The 19,545-nt window shown below is 43.8% G+C and overlaps 1 pseudogene; it reads left to right on the top strand.

The window, feature by feature from the left end:
* LOC133508992 (protein Jade-1-like) overlaps positions 1 to 9,473 on the top strand; it is a 32,378-nt pseudogene extending 22,905 nt beyond the window's left edge.
* The last annotated feature ends 10,072 nt before the right edge of the window (positions 9,474 to 19,545 follow it).

Below are 19,545 nucleotides of genomic sequence, written 5' to 3' on the forward strand. Positions count from 1 at the left end.
CTATGGGAATTGAACATGGGTGATGTGTTTTCAGGCAAACCAGGTGTCACCTTTTCGATGTTCCTGACTCCTGAACAAAGCAAATCGTACATGATGGCGGATCCCCTGGATCCTTCTTTGCCTCCTTGCCACCCACATGTCTCCTTCATGGTCTCACCTCAGCATGAAGCGAGGGATCTCGGTCCGTTTGTCCTGGCATGCACATAGGCCACTGATTGGCAAAATTCATTTAACTCTCAATTGCTCTATTCCCCGTCTTGCTTATTGGATTCAGACACATTTTGACCCACTTCTGTTTTCGAGCACCAGGTTCTGATAGGCACCATGGAGTTGAAACAATGGACAGCGATTTTGCTGGTCAACTTCTTTATTCCCTTCCCACATCTCTGTGGTCAATGGATCTCACTGATGTTGATCTCTGAAACGTATCACCTGTTGTGTTTCAGATGAAACCAGGACAAATATATGTTCCCCAATGCTGGGATGACTCGCATTTTGGAAACAATTGATAGCGTGCTCAGGGTTAGGGTTGTGTGAAATTCCTGGCTCTGATTTTAACACCCCTATCTTACCTGTTGAAAAGCAAAACACTGGAAAGTTTTGCATGGTCCATGACCTGTGAGCAAATAATGTGGCCATTTTAACCCTCACTTTGCCCATCCCGAACTCGCACTCCTCATTATCCTAAATTATATCAGCCCACACTCATTTCACTTGCATTGACTAGGCTAATGCTTTTGTTTGCATTCCACTTCATCCGTCAATGAAGAAATTTTTTGCTTTCAATTGGAATGGTGTTAGCTACTCCTACAATCGCCTGCCTCAAGGCTTTGTCCTTTCACCAGGACTCTTCAATGACTGTCGTCGTCAGTCGCTGTCTTCGCTTGAATTGCCTCATGGAGTTCTCCTGGTGCAGTATGCTGATAACCTCTGGCTGGCGTCTCCATCTGAAACTTCTTGTCTCGAAGCCACCAGGTCTTTGCTTTCTCATTTGGCCTCTGTTGGACTGAAGTGTTCTAAGTCCAAACTCCAGATTTCAAGACCACAGGTTTCCTTTCTCAGACGTCTGATCTCACGCCATGGGACAGGAATGTCTCCCTCTCACAAAGACGATAAATGTGTAAACAAACATCCATCCATTTTCTGAGCCGTTAATCCTCACGAGGGTCCCGGGAGTGCTGGAGCCAATCCCATCTGTCATCGGCCAGGACGCAGGGTACACCCTGAACTGTTTGCCAATCAGTAACAAGACATGGAGACAGACAACAGCCGGACTCACAATCACACCTTTGGGCAATTTAGAGTCTCCAATTAATGCATGTTTTGGGGATGTTGGAGGAAACCAGAGTGCCTGGAGAAAACCTACACAGGTATGGGGAGGACAGAAAACTCCACACCGGCAAGGGCTGGATTTGAACCCTGGTCCTCAAAATTCTGAGGCCAACACTCCACAGCTGCTCCACCGTGCTGCCGGAATTTAACCATTTGGAGAGAAAAATTCAAACAATAATCTGGCAATGGGGTCAGGAAAATATGTTTGGCTAGAATTCTTAATACTATTTTACAGTCTAGTCCATTTAAGAGAAAAATGTGTCTTAAAACTCACGGTAAAAATGCAAAAACCTAGTCGTTCATTATATATCCATCCATCTTTTTTCTGAGCTGCTTATCCTGATGAGGGTCACAGGAGTCATGTCAAGTCATTATCCAAGCCGCTTATTTTCACATGGATTGCGGGACAACTGGAGCCTATCCCAGCTAGCTTCAGATAAAAGGCGGACTAAACCCTGAATTGGTCGCCAGTCAGTCGCAGGACAGATATTGACACCATCACTGACCGGGAATGAATCCCACGCTCCCAGCACCAAAGGCAGGCATGTGTACCAGTACACCATCAGTGACTCAGTTCACAAGAGTGCCGGAGCTAATCCCAACTGTCATCGGGCAGGAGGCAGGGTATTCCCTGAACTGGTTGCCAACCAATCACAGGGCACCTGGAGATAGACAACAGTTGCAACCACAATCACACCTAGGGGCAATGTAGAGTGCCCAATTAATGTTGCATGTTTTTGGGATGTGGGAGGAATATGGAGTGCACAGAGAAAACCCATACAGGCACGGGGAGAACATGCAAAGTCCACACAGGCCGGAATCTGAACCCAGGTCCTCAGAACTGTGAGGCCAATGCATTACAGCTGTTCGACTGTGCAACCCCCAATTAAATTAAAAATATTTATTCACAATAATTTGTACCTTAGGGGATTTTAATCATTAAAAAATCTAAAATTACAATAGGCCAGCATTGTGTATCATGTTTGAGTTGTTTCCAAAAATTATTCCTTTACTCTAAAAAGAAATCACAAAAAACATCTTGGGACACTGCACTTCAGAAAATTTACAACAAGACATTTAGACTGCAATCAGGACCCTTGTAGCATTCCGATTTTTTTTTTTTTTTATTCAGAGTGAATGAAAATAAAGATGTGTCATATTACAGCTGCCACCATAGCAAAATTGCATTTTCAGCTCTTAAAGAGCACTGTAACTATAGCATTCCATCGTAACGTCACATATCCACAGTCAAATATCAATAGCTTAGTCTATTTGCCACTGTCCATAAAACAAACAAATGATCCAGGAGGGTGACAAAAAACAATAACATTCATCTAGAAGGAAAATGACTAGAAAAGGACAACACACCACATGGCTATTTGAGAACCTTTTAGTGAAGTAGATTAAACTCTATTTTTATGTTATGCATTATATGACATGGGGTTCTGATTGAATCGAGCTATTGACATTTAATTCTTAATTTCATTTAATTCTTAGTTGTGTCAGCAAACCAAAATGTGCTGGAAAATAAAAACAGCTGAATTACAACTTTACTTGTTTTCATTTCCTTTTAAGTTGAGAAGTTGTCATTGTCTTAAAATAAGAAAAACAAAACTTTTGATCGTATCATCCACACCATTGTGCTAAATATAATTCCTAGTAATCCATCCATCCATTTTTTGAGCTGCTTATTCTCACAAGGGTCATAGGAGTGCTGAAACCTATCCCAGCTTGCGTTGGGCAGGAGGCAGTGTACATCCTGAACTGTTTGCCAGCCAATCGCAGGGTACACCAACACAGACAACAGTCGTAGTCACAATCACACCAAGGGGCGAGGGGCACATGCAAACTCTACACAGGTGGAGCTGGGATTTGAATTCCAACTCAAAACTGCAAGGCCAACGCTCTAACCAGTTGCGCCACCATTGCTTCTTCCTAGTCATTCTATCTTACAAATATATTTTTTTCTCAGAACTATATATTGTATATATCAGTGTCTTGTACTGTTGAATGGAAGGTGGAGACTTTTGCAGAGTAGTTCAGCTCACAGAAGTGTTCCAATGTATGTTCCCCTTGTTCAAAGAAGGGTCTGTAGCTATGGAGTGAACTCTCAAACCAAGAATATTGATGAGAACGTGGAGATACAGTATGTTGGAAGAAAGGAAGAAAGGGTCGAAACATTTTGTCAGAAAGCACGACCTGAAAGATAAAGGGAGAGCCCTTGTAGCATACTCATTCTCAGCAGCTTTCAATTTGCAACACAAGCCAACAGCACTCCCCTGTGTCGAAACTCGGAAGGAGATCTTTCAGATCACAAATGGAAAATGCAAACCATAGCTGTTGCAACATACTACAGGGTATATTGAAACTGCAGTATTATAATCAAATTAAGTTAACATTACACTTTCCTATATCTTGTGTTTGTATGAGAGAGATCTTGGCATTGTATGCATTTTCAAATTCTATTCTCCTCCACAGTTATTTAAAGATTGAGACCAATATCTTTTACTTTGTTGGGAGGATTATGATTATAAGACAAGAGATCAACATTTCAAATTCTATTCCTATGTACGCAAAATAGAAACTGATAGGGGCCACAAAACAGACATGTATACTCTCCTCCTCCTTTCCAACTAAAATTCGGGTTTTCATGGAAATTTGTCTGCTTTTTCAAATACACTGTGTATAATGAGGTGGATTGGTGGTACAACCAGTGAGAGCTTTGGCTCAAATCCCGGCCCCGCTTGTGTGGAGTTTGCATGTTGTCCCCTTGGCTGGGTGGGCACTCTGGTTTCCTCCCACATCTCCAAAACACACATCAATTGCCTAAATTGCTCCTATGTGTGATTGTCAGTGTGACTCTGGCATTCATGGGTTCATGCCAATCATGCTCACGCATATGGTGATTATGCTCACTTGTAAATGATGCAAATCCTTTTACGGAAATTCCGTTCAAAAAGTGAAATCATAGAGATGGACTCCACACCTTTTGAGTGAAGTATTTAATATTTAAAATGTGTACAATTACACAAAACCAAAAAAATAAATTCCCTATATGGAGAAACTATCAGGTAGCTTTAGCCCAGACTTCCCTTTCCCCAGCAAATAAATCCAGCTCTTCCGGAAGGGATCCCAGCCAAGAGATGTAGTTTCTCCAGAATATCCTGGGTTATTCCCTGGATCACCTTCCCATGGGATGTACCCGGAACACCTAGCCATGAGGAAGCTTATTTTGGCCACTTGTATCCATTATCTTGTTCTTCAGGTCATGGCCCACAGTTCGTGACCATAGGTAAAGGTAGGAGTGCTGGTCATCTGATAAATTGAGAGTTTCATCTTTCAACATAGCTCCTTCTTAACCACAATGGACTGATGCAAAGTCTGCATCACTGCAGAGGCTACACCGATCCATCTATCAATCCCTCATTACACTTTTCCCTCACCAATGGACAACACCCCAAGATACTTGAACTCCTCCACTTGGGGCAGGATCTCATTCCTGACCCATAGAGGGCACACCACCCTGTTTCTGACTGAGGACCATGGTCTCAGATTTGGAGGTGCTGATTCTGATCCAAGCCACTTCACACTGCTGCAGACCGCTCCAGTGAGAGTTGGAGATCCCGGCTTGATGAAGCCAGCCGAACCACACCATCTGCAAAAAGCAGGGATGCAATATGGATGCCACCAAACTGGACCCCCTCAATGCCTCGACTGCACGTAGAAATTATGTCCATAAAAGTTATGAACAGAAACGGTGACAAAGGCAGAGTCCAACCCTCACCGGAAACAAGTCCGACTTTCTGATGGCATTGTGGACCAAACTCTGACACCAGCTGTACAGGGGTTGAACAACTCATATCAGGGGGTTCAGTACAACATACACCTGAAGCACTGTCAAGAGGGCCCCCTGAAGGACACAGTCGCACACCTTCTCAAAGTCCACAAAACACATGTAGACTGCTTGTGCAAACTCCCATGCACCCTTGAGGACACTGCTCACGGGTGATGAGCTGGTCCACTGTTCCACGGCGAGGATCTAAACCACACTGCTCCTCCAAAACTTGAGACTCAACTTTATGTTGGATATTCCTTTCCAGGACCCCTGAATAGACTCTACAGGGGATGCTGAGGAGTGTGATCCCCCTGCAGTTTGAACATACCCGAGTTCCCCTTCTGAAAAAGGGGGCCCACTTCCCCAGTCTGCCAATCCAGAAGCACTGTCCCCAATGTCCACACAATGTTGAGAGCCGTAAAAACTTGAACAAAAAAGAAAAAGAAAAAAAATGCTGTCTCCCTGGGAAACACATTCGCTGATAAAAGTGCCAAGGAGGCACCAACAAGAAAATATGGCACACACGTATTGACACAAGCACAAGCCCCCAACCCCCCTCTTGATGTAATAGTTCTAAAAGATGGGTAAAACATGCTCCTCAAAGTGAAACCCAGTGATGTCTTATAGAAAAAAACTGAATTAGAAGAAAATGTGTACATTGGGGGTCTCAAACTGGCGGTCCGCGGGCCATTTGTGGTCCCTGTGATGTTATTTTGTGGCCCCCATCTTATTGACTATGAAAGTTAAATGATGGTGTGGCCCTAAAGTTTTATATGAATGGCACTTTAAGGTGTTGTGTGCAGAGCTGGTGAACCTAACAATCACGGTGGGGTTGTGGCTTTCAGGGTGTGACAGTGACAAGTCTTGATGCAAAGCTGAGAAAAATTTTTCATTGAGTGAAAGTTAGAGATTTTTGCCATGGAGAGATTTGTTAGTTTTGCGCACAACCTGTTTGCACCAGCTTCCTTCCTTATCTTATATTGTGCTTAAAAAAAAAAAAGATGACACAAAATTTTCTCTTTTAAATTGTGTGCAACGAGAATCACTGAGGGTGTAGTGGTACAAACGCCTGCCTTTGGTGTGGGCAGTGTGGGATCGATTCCCGCTCAGTGATGGTGTCGATATCTCCCGTGTGACTGACTGGCGACCAATTCAGGGTGTAGTCTACCTTTTGCCCGAAGTTAGCTGGGATAGGCTCCAGCTTTCCCGCAACTCTTGTGAGGATATGCGGCTTGGATAATGACATGATATGACAAATTGTGTGCATGTGCGCTGAGGCTGCGTCCCAGCCTCAGCCAGAATGTGCCTCCAGCGGGCCCGGGATGAATTGACTTTTGAGACCACTGATATACATAATCAGTGGAAAACATATATTACCAAAAAAAATCTGTTTAAAACAATTTTGAGTCATGGGTCTCACCATGTCTCAACAGGAGGGATGGTAATGGTAGATATTATACAGACATTTTCGCACCTTTGGATTCAATTCCTACTCAATTTTTTTTTGTAGATCATGTCTGAGTTGCTGCAAACACAATACTGAAGTGAACTGCAGACCTAAGAGAGGGCAGTTTCCCAAAGCCAGTCATCCTTTCCAGTTTTTACACATTAATTTTATTGAGTTAAACAAAGTCCAGCATTAAAAATGTTGTTTAGTATTGATCTGGCCCTTATCTAAATGGGTGAAGATTTTTCCATGTACAAGTGCTGGTACAGCTACTGTGGCAAAGTTCTTGTGTAAATATATTCCTTCTCATGGCATCCCCCCAAAAAAAATTGTATCGCAACAATGTGCCACATTTTGTTCATGGAAAAAAAATCAGTAAAGTAGCTGCAAATCTAGAAATAACTTTAAAAAAAAATATTGTGCAGAATTAATGGAATCAAGCAATTGGACAGTGAAGTCTTGATTAAGGAAAACTATGGAACATACAGGGAGAACATGAAGAGAATGTTTACATTTAGTAAAACTGTGTATGAAAATAACTCCAACAGATAGATTGTTCCCATTTGAAATAGTATCTAGTAGATTAGATTAGATTACATTAGACTGCCCATAGTAGAGTAGCCAGTGCAGCAGTCAGAAGAAAATACTTTAAGTGATTGGATGAAAGAGATGCTGCTAAATAAAACTGTTAAAGAAGAAAATGATCTGCTGCTGACTGTGCCTTCTTCACAGGTGCTGTTGGTGTCCATTGGTGATTGGGTCCTGGGAAAAGTCATCAAGTGGAAGTGTTGGTCCTCACCTCGCTGGGAAGGTCCCTACCTAGTCTGCTGACCACTCCCACGGTGATAAAGATAGCAGAACGTCCCACATGGATACACTTCTCCCACTGCAAGCCTGTGGCTCCCTTTTCATTCAACGACGAGTAGCGGTGGAAGTGTGGCTACGAAGAGCAAGTAAAGTAATAGCAAATAGGTTGCCCTGGTCTCAAACCGGTGAAGAATTCAGATGATCCGCGCTTGAGCATGTTCGGTAAAGGAGAGCCACTATTGGGACTGCTGGCCTTCGTGCTGATCGGACCGTGGCTCCTCCGCAAAGGCCAGTCTGGGATTGTACATGTTTGTCACTGGATCTATGGACATGAATCATCATGGAGCAAGGACAATCCCACCACTCCAATGGACGCCTACACACTCGTATGTGAAGATTGTGTCCCTCCATGGACAACCAATGACAGATCAACAAGTGTGGTCAAGCTGGAACTACTCTGACGTCCCGCTATGAAAAAAAGTCTGCAGCCCCGACGAGTCCTACAATGCCAGCAATTCCACTCGCTGGTCCAAGACCCAGGCCAGGAAAAATGCAATTGTGCAGAAACCATCTGAGGTCTTCAGTACAGACCTTACTACCACCATGAAGGTGCACGACTCGTACCAGCTCAACACAGAGGACTACTACGTCCTGGCCGATCCATGGAAGCGGAAGCGGGAAAAAGGGTGTCCAGGTCCTGTTAGCTCGCAGTTCATCCCGGAGCCCGGACCCCATGGCCCGGGCGCTAACCGACAAAAGCAAGGAAGTCAAGTTCGTCAGGCGCAAGAAATTGATCCACAGGTCGGCCACCCTGGCCCTCAGTTATGTGGACATCAGGATTTTGGCGAAGGGCTTGTGTCACTACGACCTCAACAAGGAAGACATCACCTGGGTGGAGGTCATCAATGAGGAGTTTGCAAAGTTGGCCCTTCCGCCACTGGATGAATTCGCCGTGGAGTGCTCCTTGGAAGAGTTTGAGTGCCGTTGTCATGACAACATGACACACACTACCGAGACACAGTAGGGCCTTGGCATCGAGTACGAGAATGTGGTGTGCGATGTGCCAGTTCCCCAACAGAGAGGACAAAAACGAGATGGTGTTCTGCAACAAGTGCAATATCTGCGTCCACCAGGTATCCTGCCTAAGTGCCAGTTGTGCCCGAAGAAGGGCAATGCTATGAAGCCCACCCGCAGTGGAACCAAGTGGGTCCATGTAAGCTGTGCCTTGTGGATCCCAGAGATGAGAAATGGAAACCTGGAGAAGATGGAGCCCGCCACCAAGGTGTCACACATTCCCAGCAACAGGTGGGTGCTCAACTGCTGCCTGTGGAAAGAAAAAATGGGAGCCTGCATCCAGTGCTCTGCCAAAAACATCCGCATTGCCTTCCACGTGACTTGCGGCCTCCACTCTGGCCTGGAGATGACCATCATCAGCCAGAACGACCAAGTCAAGTTCAAGTACTACTGGCCCCAGCACTTGAGCCTTAAGGGCAGTGACACTGTAGAGCGTGACTCCACCACTGAAGTTGAAAAGGAGGAAAGCGTCGGGAGCAAGAAGTGCAAATTGAAAGGAAAGGTTGGAGGGGACAATAAAGAGGACATGGCCGCCCTCGGCCTCATCCCTCTCACCTCGTCGTCCCCCTCGTCGTTGCAGTCATCCTTGTGTCTTGTTTGTCAATGTGACCTGCAGGAAAAGCGCGTCAATGTCTGTTTGCGGACTCCGAGGAAGTGGGCCGTCACCTCAAGATGGCAGCCAAGAAAGTTGACTTCCGGTACCAGTACTAGAAGATGAAGCACAAAGCTAACTTCAACCAGCTTCTGCTCACGCCGAAGAAGGACGAGGATGACACCCTGACCAGACGTGAACACGAGGTGTTGCTGGGATGACTGCAGCTATTCATGCACCTCCGCCAACATCTGGAGAGGGTGTGCAACCTGACTTGAATGGTGATGAAGATGAAACGTTCCATGTGGCAAGTTCAGGAGCAGATCTTACAGCACCAAGTCCAGCTCATAAACCAAGTGCTCCTCAGCAGTAATCCATCAGAGTAGGATCGACAGAGTCTCTTCACTTTCGACCGACTGAGCTCTCAGCGGTCTCAAACTTAAACCCCATGGAACCACTCGGAACCCAGGACCAAACGACGATCAAAGCAGGACAAGGGGAAATCGCATGAAAGGAAAAGAAGCTGAGACTCACTGCCGGTATCTAAGGACGACACCAGAACCCTTGAGGCCAAACCCTTGGAGGTCAAGGAGTTGGATCACGACTCCAGATGCTCAAACCACCCTAACAGCAACCTTGTGCTTCACCATGTGAAGTCCCCGAAGCAGGAGGTGACCGCTCAGGCAGGCATTAGTGTGAGACTGCAGTGGAAAACCATTCGGATTGAGGCCCTGGTGCCTGAACAGTGGCAAGGAAAACAGCCGGAGCATTAGGAATGGATGTGGAAGTGTTGGACTGAAATTTTAGATGTCTCCACCGGAGCCCTGAAGTGCCGCTTTCACTCTAAGGCTCTGGACAAAACCATTTCCATCCAACTGGTAGACATTAGATCATCGGACATTGGAGAAACCAGAAGAAGCGGGAAATCGGTTGTGTTGAAGCAAGATATCATGCTGGACGGGACCACGGTCAGCGCTGCCTTTGACAACACAATGGACATGGGCATTTTGGGCACCACCATGGGAACCTTGTGGTACATAGACTGGTTGGACAACAGCAACATCCGGATGGTCAGCGGCCACAAAGAAAAAGGTGATCGATTTCGCCTTTCAGACGGATGAGACCCACTTTGCTACCTACAGTGAAGACGGCAGTCTGAGGGTGTAGTCCATCCCCAGTAATGACCTGGTGGTGCAGTTCCAGGTGCTCAACCAGTCATGCACCTGTGTGTGCTGGAGCCCTTTCCGGGTCTGCAGTGTGTGGGATACAGCGACTGCACCCTGCGCATCTTTTGGCTCGCCACCTCTGAAATGGAGAGCAGGCTACATCCCCACCGCGTTGCTGTCATTCCTGTCCAGTACTCTGCAAAAGGTGACGTGATCCTCTATGGTGGGAAAAAAATGGTCTCTTAGCTATTAGTTGTGCCCTGGATGGATCATCCATCTGCAATTTCAGGGACCACAAAATGGCAGCCATCACCACCATTCAGAGTGTTCGTGAACAATGTAAGGACTTAGAACTGGTTGGGAATGAACTGTGGTTGGCTGCCAACCTTGACAGGCGTGTCAGTGTGTGGGCAGCTGATTGTTTCAAGTGCAAGTGTAGTTTACTGGACTGTCTCACACTTCCTGTGCAATCGTATTCCCTTCCATGTTGGGGAAGACTTCACTCATTATATCCTTGGTTGGAGAGGAGTTCCCTGAGGAGGTTGCATCTCGAGGTAAAGAAATCACCATCCCTGCTGACATCACTCCAGAGAAAGTGCTGACACACATCGTTGACAACTCTGAAAAACAGCAGAATGATGAGATACTGAAAGGAGAGATCCTCATGAGTTCCAATCATCCTTGCGGGAAGCAAGTCAGATCTGCACTTGTGTAGCTCCATGGAAACCATTCTCCCCATCATGAACCATTTTTTTTAGATTGAGACATGTGTCGTGTGTTCTACAAGGAATCTGAAAAACATATCAGAACTGTTCTACCATGCACAGAAGGTGGTCACTCCACAACACAGCCCCACTGTATGACCCCGATAACAAACAACTCAAACCTCAGCGTGTCAAAGCTCTCAGTCGAATCTCCGACCAGGACAATGACCACGTCCTAAGCGACGCTGAGCTCAACTGTTTTCAACAATTTTGTTTTGGAATTCCACTGGCACCACAGGCCTTAGATGACGTAAAAACTGTTGTTTGGAAAAATACGAGTGATGGAGTGCAGGAGAATGGCCTGACTTTAAAAGACAATGACTCTGCACTGTCACCAACAGAGCTGAAGAATCTCTTCTGTGTTTGCCCTTACATGCCGTGGGGCGCCAAAATCTACATGACTGTCCCAACCATCAGCGAGGGTTACATCTCTAATCACGGCTTCCACTGTCAGTGCAGGCTGTGTGTTTATCTTGACATCAACCGTTCCCTTTCTCCTACATGTTTCCAAGAACATCTACACTAGACTTGCTTGGGCTGCTGTGTACCCGCACTTGATGGGTTCAGAAATGAGCAACAATGTTCACAGACTGTTTATTTATGTATTATTATTATTATTATTATTATTATTATTATTATTATTATTGGTCCTGGTTCACCTCTGGACCTTGGTATTTTGTTATGATGAAGTTCCTGGTACCAGTATTTCCTGTGTTCTGGGTTTGTTCTGCCTTTTCCCAACGTGTATAATCCCATGTTTGAAATCTATGATGGTTAGAGCAAGGTCAAATGTTTTTGTGAACTATGCCCTTCTACAACAAGTAGACCCTGATTATATGCATCTCCAGCCAAAAGGAAACTTTTGATCCCTTTTATATGCTCAAGTGTAAATGATGAACTTTCTGAAAATGCAACAGCATTCTGATGCCCCCACTCATATTTCCAAAATGATAAACAGGAGTGAAATGTTAAAGAAATCATTCATATGTTCTAATTTTCTCATCACCACCAAGCTTCTACCTTTGAACTCATTGTCTTGAAAACTGATGTCATCAATCAGACAAATGTTATCAATCAAACAGTTACACACACACACACACACACACACACACACACACACACACACACACACACACACATACACTCATCATGTGATTTATGTGAATAAAAAGAAGCTGTAAGGGGACACAAGTTGGAGTTGATTGGAAGCAGGGAGAAGTCCTGTCGCTCCCCTTGCAGCAAGTAAAACTTGAAGCCTTGTCTGTTCGCCTTCTTTTAATAGAGAGTCAAGCTTTTTAAACCTGACATAAATCATAAATCAACAAGTGACATATCCAAATTACAAATATATTTAAGTTTGGCTTCCTGTTGTACTTCATGGCTGTTGGTCAACACTGTATTTTATTTTGAAAACACTTCCTTTACAACTCAGAAATACACTCTCACATAATGTCTGCAGCCATATTGGTCAAATAAAGTTGCATAAACACCTCAAATCTATTCATACATCTTCCACAAATGCATTCAGAAAACAAACTAAAATCCTTTCATGTAGCCTTGTCAAGTTCTCGCATACATTTTTGAATTTTTTTCCTTTTTAAGATTTTTGTAAGAGCAAGAGAGAGAGAGAGAGAACCCTGATTCTTTATGAGCCAGTGTCTTTGCATAGCCCACAGCCACTGCCACACTTTGCCTTGGAAGTGAAACATATTACCGTGACATATTTCAAATAATCACCTGAAATTTACATGAAATAATTACCAGTCTCCAGCCTTTTTCAATAATGCATGAGTCATGATTAAAATAATCAATCAATTATAAGTGTGGAACTGTAAAAATTCTCACATTTCCTGAGCTAGATATGTCATGAAGATCCCTCATTAAAAAAAGTGAATCATCTCAACACTTTTACTGTTATTGACAAGAACTTTAATCAACATTTTTTTATATGTATAGTTTACCCTTTCAGCCTCTTTTATTCAAACTTATTATGGATTTAACACATCACTCATGTCACTCCACTTTATCATAGTATTTATTCATTCACTTTCCATTTCATTTATCCTCACTAGGGTAATGGGCATGGTAGAACCTATCCCAGCAATCTTTGTGCAAGAGCCCGGGTACTCCCTGAACTGGTTGCCTGCCAATTGCGTTTTATCATGTTACTGATTTTGTAAAAATAAATATTGAAGCTCCCATGACCCTTGTGAGGATAGACAGCTCAGAACCTGGATGGATTGATTTTGATTCTATGGTATAATATATGCATAATGAGTATCCTGTTTAATATGTGTGGAAAATATACATAAGATGCTGTGGTTATGGGGAATAAGGATGCTTTTGAGAATTATTGTGCATTGAAATGCAATCAATGCTATCAGGTATTAAGGTCACATTTAGATGACAAACTGAAAAAAAATTCCCTCAAGAAAGCTGAGGTTTCATCTGTAAATTGATTTCTTAGGGAAAAACAAGTCAAATATATGAATTTAAAGGTCTAATCCAGAGGAAATGTATTTTATTTGTCAATCATACAAATGTAACTCAAATTTCATGAAAAATATTTTAAACATTCTCAACACAACAGAAATGAAAAAAATTAGCGTCAAAGTCAGTCTCAACATTTTGTTCAAAATGTCACTTAAAAAATCCGTAACTCCCCGGAATGTGACGTGATGCCAAGACAACATTTAGCCAGAGAATGAAAAAGCTAGGAAAGATGGTGAGGAAGTGTGTTGTATAAGGTCGTTCTGAGTCAAATGCTGACGAAGTCAGCGTATATGAATGGGTGAAAGATGAACAGATAGGCAGGTTATGGACCAAGTTTGTGAAGACAAAGCGGGAGCAATGGACTTACAAATCAAAGTGGACAGTAATAATTTCCAAGCATGGAGGACTGCTTTGAAAACCCGGTACAGCATTCACATGGCTTCGGTAACAAGTACGTACGTGTTCAATTGTTTAGTATTGACAAGTATCTACCTTGTTTTAAATGTAAGAACAATACCAATACAGATACATATGTCAGCTAATATCCGTATCCATGTCATGTTTAGGAGGTGATGAAATTTGGACACTGTATAGTTATTAAGGCAGTGTGAACTCTCGAGTGTTCGGTATATTATTTAAAATACGGGCTAAATGCATGTAAATAATGCCAAGAATGGGCTATAAACATGTGATCTTTAAATGCAGAACGATACCAAAGGTTTCCATTTTTGTTTTACGCCTCGCCTACTCAGTCTCTAGTACAACAACAACAATAACAAATGACTCACGTGTCAAGCAGCATCAGATTTTTAGACGTGTTTGAATTAGAGTATTTCGTCAACAAGGTGCACGTCGATTTCTTGAGGCACCTACCAGTCTGTGTTTTGAGTGCGAAGTTCCACGCCAACTTCATCAGGTCTCGCCGAATCCTGTCCTTGTGTTCCATTTGTCAACTCAGGTTCGAACATATATGGTTTAATTACACCTGCATGGGATTTTTTTCAAACATGGAACATGAAGAATTAGAAAAATCCTCATCTTCAGTTCCTATCTCTTCCACAGAGCATTCCATAAAAACTTTATCACTGCTGTCTAGCACCTCTAGATCCGACTTGCAGCATGTATAATTGTCTGTATTGGAAGCCATTGTCTCGACTGGGGTTGTCTAGATGTGATGTCACACGGCAGCACCTTCAACAGAGTCTCAGTTTGAAACAGACATCGGAGGCAGAAAATGTGCAGTTTGCCGCTAATTTATTGAATTAACGTTGTGTTGAGAATTTAAAAAATATTTTTAATAAAAAATTAGCTACGTTTGTGTGATATATAAAAAAAATATAGGTCCTCTGGATTAGACCTTTACATCGTCTACTCGTTCATTTTTGTGAAAAGATGTTTATCTTTTCTTCGCTATGGTGTCATTTGATATCAAATCAGACAGTATGTGGTCCCTGAACTACAACGTGTTTGACACTTGATCTACATAATCTTCAATACAACTCAGTAAGAGTTAATGTCTTCTTATCTTGTACTGCAAATATGTTGCCACATGAAAACTCAATCAGGGCCATCACCAACGGTTTCTGTGTTGGGTCGCCACAGTTTCCATGATTATCGGGTCCTGTTTGAAAAGCTCTGAAAATATCACCAATATTTTGTCACATATAGCTTGAAACAATATCTAAAAAAATAAAAATGATATTAATTTCTGAGTCACTTTTCCGAACATTTCTGTTTTTGTCAACTTTAACATTCAATCAAAATGGTAACTCAATCCATCCATCCATTTTCCGAGTCGCTTATCCTCACGAGGGTCGCAGGAGTGCTGGAGCCAATCCCAGCTGTCATCGGGCAGGAGTCAGGGTACACCCTGAACTAGTTACCAGCCAATTGCAGGGCACATAGAGACAGACCCCACAATCACACCTAGGGGCAAGTTAGAGTCTTCAATTCATGCATGTTTTTGGGATGTGGGAAGAAACCAGGGTGCCAGGAGAAAACCCACGCAGGGACGGGGAGAACAAATAAACTCCACACAGGCGGTGTCAGGATTGAACCCCAGTCCTCAAAACTGTGAGGCTAATGCTTTACAGCTGTCCTCAGTGCCACCCATAAATTTTAATATTTTCTCAATTTGTTTGTTCCTTGATTGATGGGAAGTATATTCTACCAAACTAACAACTTTGTGAGAACTTGAAGGGCGAATATGAAAAGTTATGTCTTCTATTCCACAATAGTTATTGTGAAATCAGTTTATCTGGTTCCCAGGTGGCTTGAGAAACTGATGGCTAATGCCAGTGCCCATATCAAATATTAAATAAAACTCAATGTGATACACTTTCTTCTCGCTCATTTCTTGAAACAATTATACTTCAGAAATAATTGCAAGTGTCATGCTGTGGTCTTCTCCATGCCTGAGTTGCGCCTGCTCCTGTGCCTCATTTACACTGATTACGACTGGTATATATTGCCACACGGTTCACCACGCCCTTTGCAAGATCGTTGTACCTCGTTGTCAAATTCCTGCTTTTCCTTGTTCACGTAAATTGTTTCTTGGATGATAAATGCTGCTTTGTATTTGACTTTGCCTTTTTGCCTCACAGTTGTGTTACTGGTGCCTTCCTGGAGTACTTGACTGTGTACCGACACCGGATTAAATAAATCTCCTGCTTGAAATGTACCTTGTCTCTTGTACCTTGTGCACTTTGGGTCCAACTTCGTGTTCTGCCCTTGACAGAATGATCGGGCCATACTATGGATCCAGTGGATTTCTTTGTTTGTGCTGCAGCAAGGCAAATGTAACGCCACCGAGTTCTGCATCGTGGCAGCCGAGTGACAGTGGAATAACAGGACGTTAGTTGATTTTTCAGGGGCTATTCCCCACCATTGAAAATCAGTTGGTTCCGCTCTGGGTGCCTACTGACCTGGACTCACTCTTTGCTCGCTCCCTGAAAATCGACACTAGGGTAATGGATCGTGAATGGGACAATGCTCGGCGAAGGAATATGTAACCACGCTTTGGGGACACTGGCATCCAGACAATCGCTGCTGCCACCACGGAGGAACCCCTCGTTCTTCTGAGGACCATCCATGTCGGCAGAGAGAGAGACGATGCGTCTATTGCGGGCAGTCGGGCCACACCGTGGTTCACTGCCACACCAAAGCTGCTGTAACCCCTAACAAGACTCCAACAACAGTGAGTCTTAATTTCTTTAAGAAAAAAAAAAAAAAAACATCCCAGATACTGCCTCAAGTCACATTATGCTCACCAGGGCAGCAAGTCCATATGTGACCAGTGGACTTCTGTGTTGTGCTGTTTTAAAGACCACATCGTGACACAGGATTCGTCTTGGAGGCAATGTCTATTTATTTGACACAGTTCCTTTGAACAAGATGAAACAAACACTTTGTAATATCTGTAACATCAAGCTAGGACCAAGACAAGTGAAACAAATACATTATCATCTATACATACTACAAAGTGCGAAGACTCCTCAACCACGATGTAGATTACCACAACGTACATCGGCGAAAGGGGTGGGGTGAAGACGGTCGCGGTACTTAGTATGGGATGGTGTGTCCCCTCTAAGTGTAAGTTGGGGTGCAAGGACTTAATTACAGTGTTCCACTCAGAGTTTGTATGTCGGCCAACTATTTACAATTTTTTTGTGATTATAAAAATAAAATAATAAACTATACTTTTAACTTTCTTACATTCACCCCCGTAGAATTACACAAAATTCTGTCATGTTACAGACCACATCCACAAACACAGGCTCTGAGAAAACAACCATAGTGAATCAGGATAAAACCTTCCTATTTAAAGGACAAGAGAATTAGGAGATCTGCTTGGCACACACCCAAAATACTATATAGACCAAACAAATTCAGGCCATACACATGAAGGAGGAAAGAACAACAAAAATATATATATCTTCATGCAATAACACATTACAAAAAAAAAAAAAAAAAAAAACGGGCCAAAGAATGCAACAAATGAAGTAAAGGAGCCAGATAAACCCCTCAGAACCATATCTCACACATAAATAATTGCATTGGAACTGGGCTCAACCCCCAAAAAAGACTCAAGTTGTGTCATGCACTCAATCAACCGACAGACTGGCGTAATGACCCTGCCAAAGCGTGAAGCCCTCAACATTTGATACTCAGGTGCGACCTTAGGCGGCACGCATTGGGCATGGTGGGGACGGAGGGGCTGCCACAGGTTTAAGTGGCAGGTTGTCAGGACATGGAGGTACATCAATGGAGGACTGATTATGAACCCATGAGGAAGTTCGGCCACCATACCAGTCATTAATAGTGGAAAGAAAACCTATGGGCTAGGTGTTGCAGCTGCAAAGTCCAACCCCGACATCTCAGTGCCATCACAGTCAGGCGGAAGAGGGTCATCAATCTCACTAGAAGCAGGCATGGTCACTGATGCACCATCGTCATGCAAGGTTGCAGCCAAGGGCAGGAAGTTGACCTGAAGACGCTGGTTCCGGTGAACAACACATTCATTTCCTTGATCTGCTAAATGTATAAGATAGGTTTCGCTGCCACAACAGTGTAGGCATCGGGTTGTCATTTGTCAGAGAGTTTGAATTTGCCTTTAACACAACTGTTGGCCAGAAGGACCTGATCAACAAGAGATAGAGACTGACCCTTGGCCGGCTTGTTGTAATGATTACGTTGATGTTCCTGCTCAGACGAGCAGTTCTTCTGTGCCAACGTCATGGCGCAGTGCAGGTCGTCCAGAAGTCATCATGGAGAACGTTCTTGAAGAGGATGTCGGCCGGCACTCCAGACAACAGACCAAACATCAAATTGAAAGGTCCAAAACCTTTGGTCGGAGTGCGTCGGCTCTCACGTTTCTGGGTCCATAAATGATGACTTAATTTTGGGTCATCCATGGCTGAAACTACACAACCCCCAAACCGACCGGTTCTCTGGCCAAGTCATGACATGGGGCAGTAATTGCGCCGTGACCTGTTTCAAGTCGCAAAACTCAGATAACATAAATGTCGTGAAGGGAAGTCTGCAGATCTTGGTAAAAGATCCAGACTTGTCACTGTTGCCTTCCTGTTATCATGACTTGAAAGAGGTGTTCTACAAGGCCAAGGCTGAGTCCCTTCCCCTCCACAAACCTTATGACTATGAAATTGACTTGTAGGCCAGACCCGCAATAACTTTGGGATGGCTGTTGTCACTTTCAGGACCAAAACGCCATGAAAGAGTACATGGAGGAGTCAGTGGCAGCTGTACTCATTCGCCCCTCGTCATCCCCAGCTGGAGTACAGAGAAAATATATAAATCTCTATCTAAAACAGGTACACCCATCCTCATTTCCACCACCTGGAAGGGGCCAATTTTTTCACGACGCTAGACTAAATGAGGCGGCACGGTGGATCAGTTGGTAAAGCGTTGGCCTCACAGTTCTGAGGTCCCGGGTTCAATCCTGGACCCGCCTGTCTGGAGTTTGCACGTTCTCCTTGTGCCTGCGTGCTTTTCTCTGGGTACTCCTGTTTCTTCCCACATTCCAAACACATGCAACAGTAATTGGACACTCAAAATTGCCCGTAGGTGTGATTGTGAGTGTGTCTGTTTGTCTTAATGTGCCCTGCGATCAGCTGACAACCAGTTCAGGGTGTACCCCGCCTCCTGCCTGTTGACAGCTGGGATAAGCTTCAGCACTCCCCGTGACCCTTGTGAGGCTACACGGTGAAGAAAATGGATGGATGGATGGATGGATGGATGGATGGATGGATGGATAGACTAAATGAATGCATTTAACCTAGTCAGGATCAAGCAGAGCGATGACCGGAAAACTCCCTTTAACACACTGAAGGGTCACTGAGTACTTGATCATGAATTTCGGGCTCACCAAAGCCCCACCAGTGTTTCAGAACTTTAGAAATGATGTATTACGCGACATGCTTGATGTCTATGATTGTGTTTATTTGGATGATATATTTTCTCCGGATCAGATAACTCACATTGGTCATGACCGATCGGTAATGCAGCAATTGTGTGGG

The sequence above is a fragment of the Syngnathoides biaculeatus genome, chromosome 11 (assembly GCF_019802595.1).
Source record: "Syngnathoides biaculeatus isolate LvHL_M chromosome 11, ASM1980259v1, whole genome shotgun sequence".
NCBI lineage: Eukaryota > Metazoa > Chordata > Actinopteri > Syngnathiformes > Syngnathidae > Syngnathoides > Syngnathoides biaculeatus.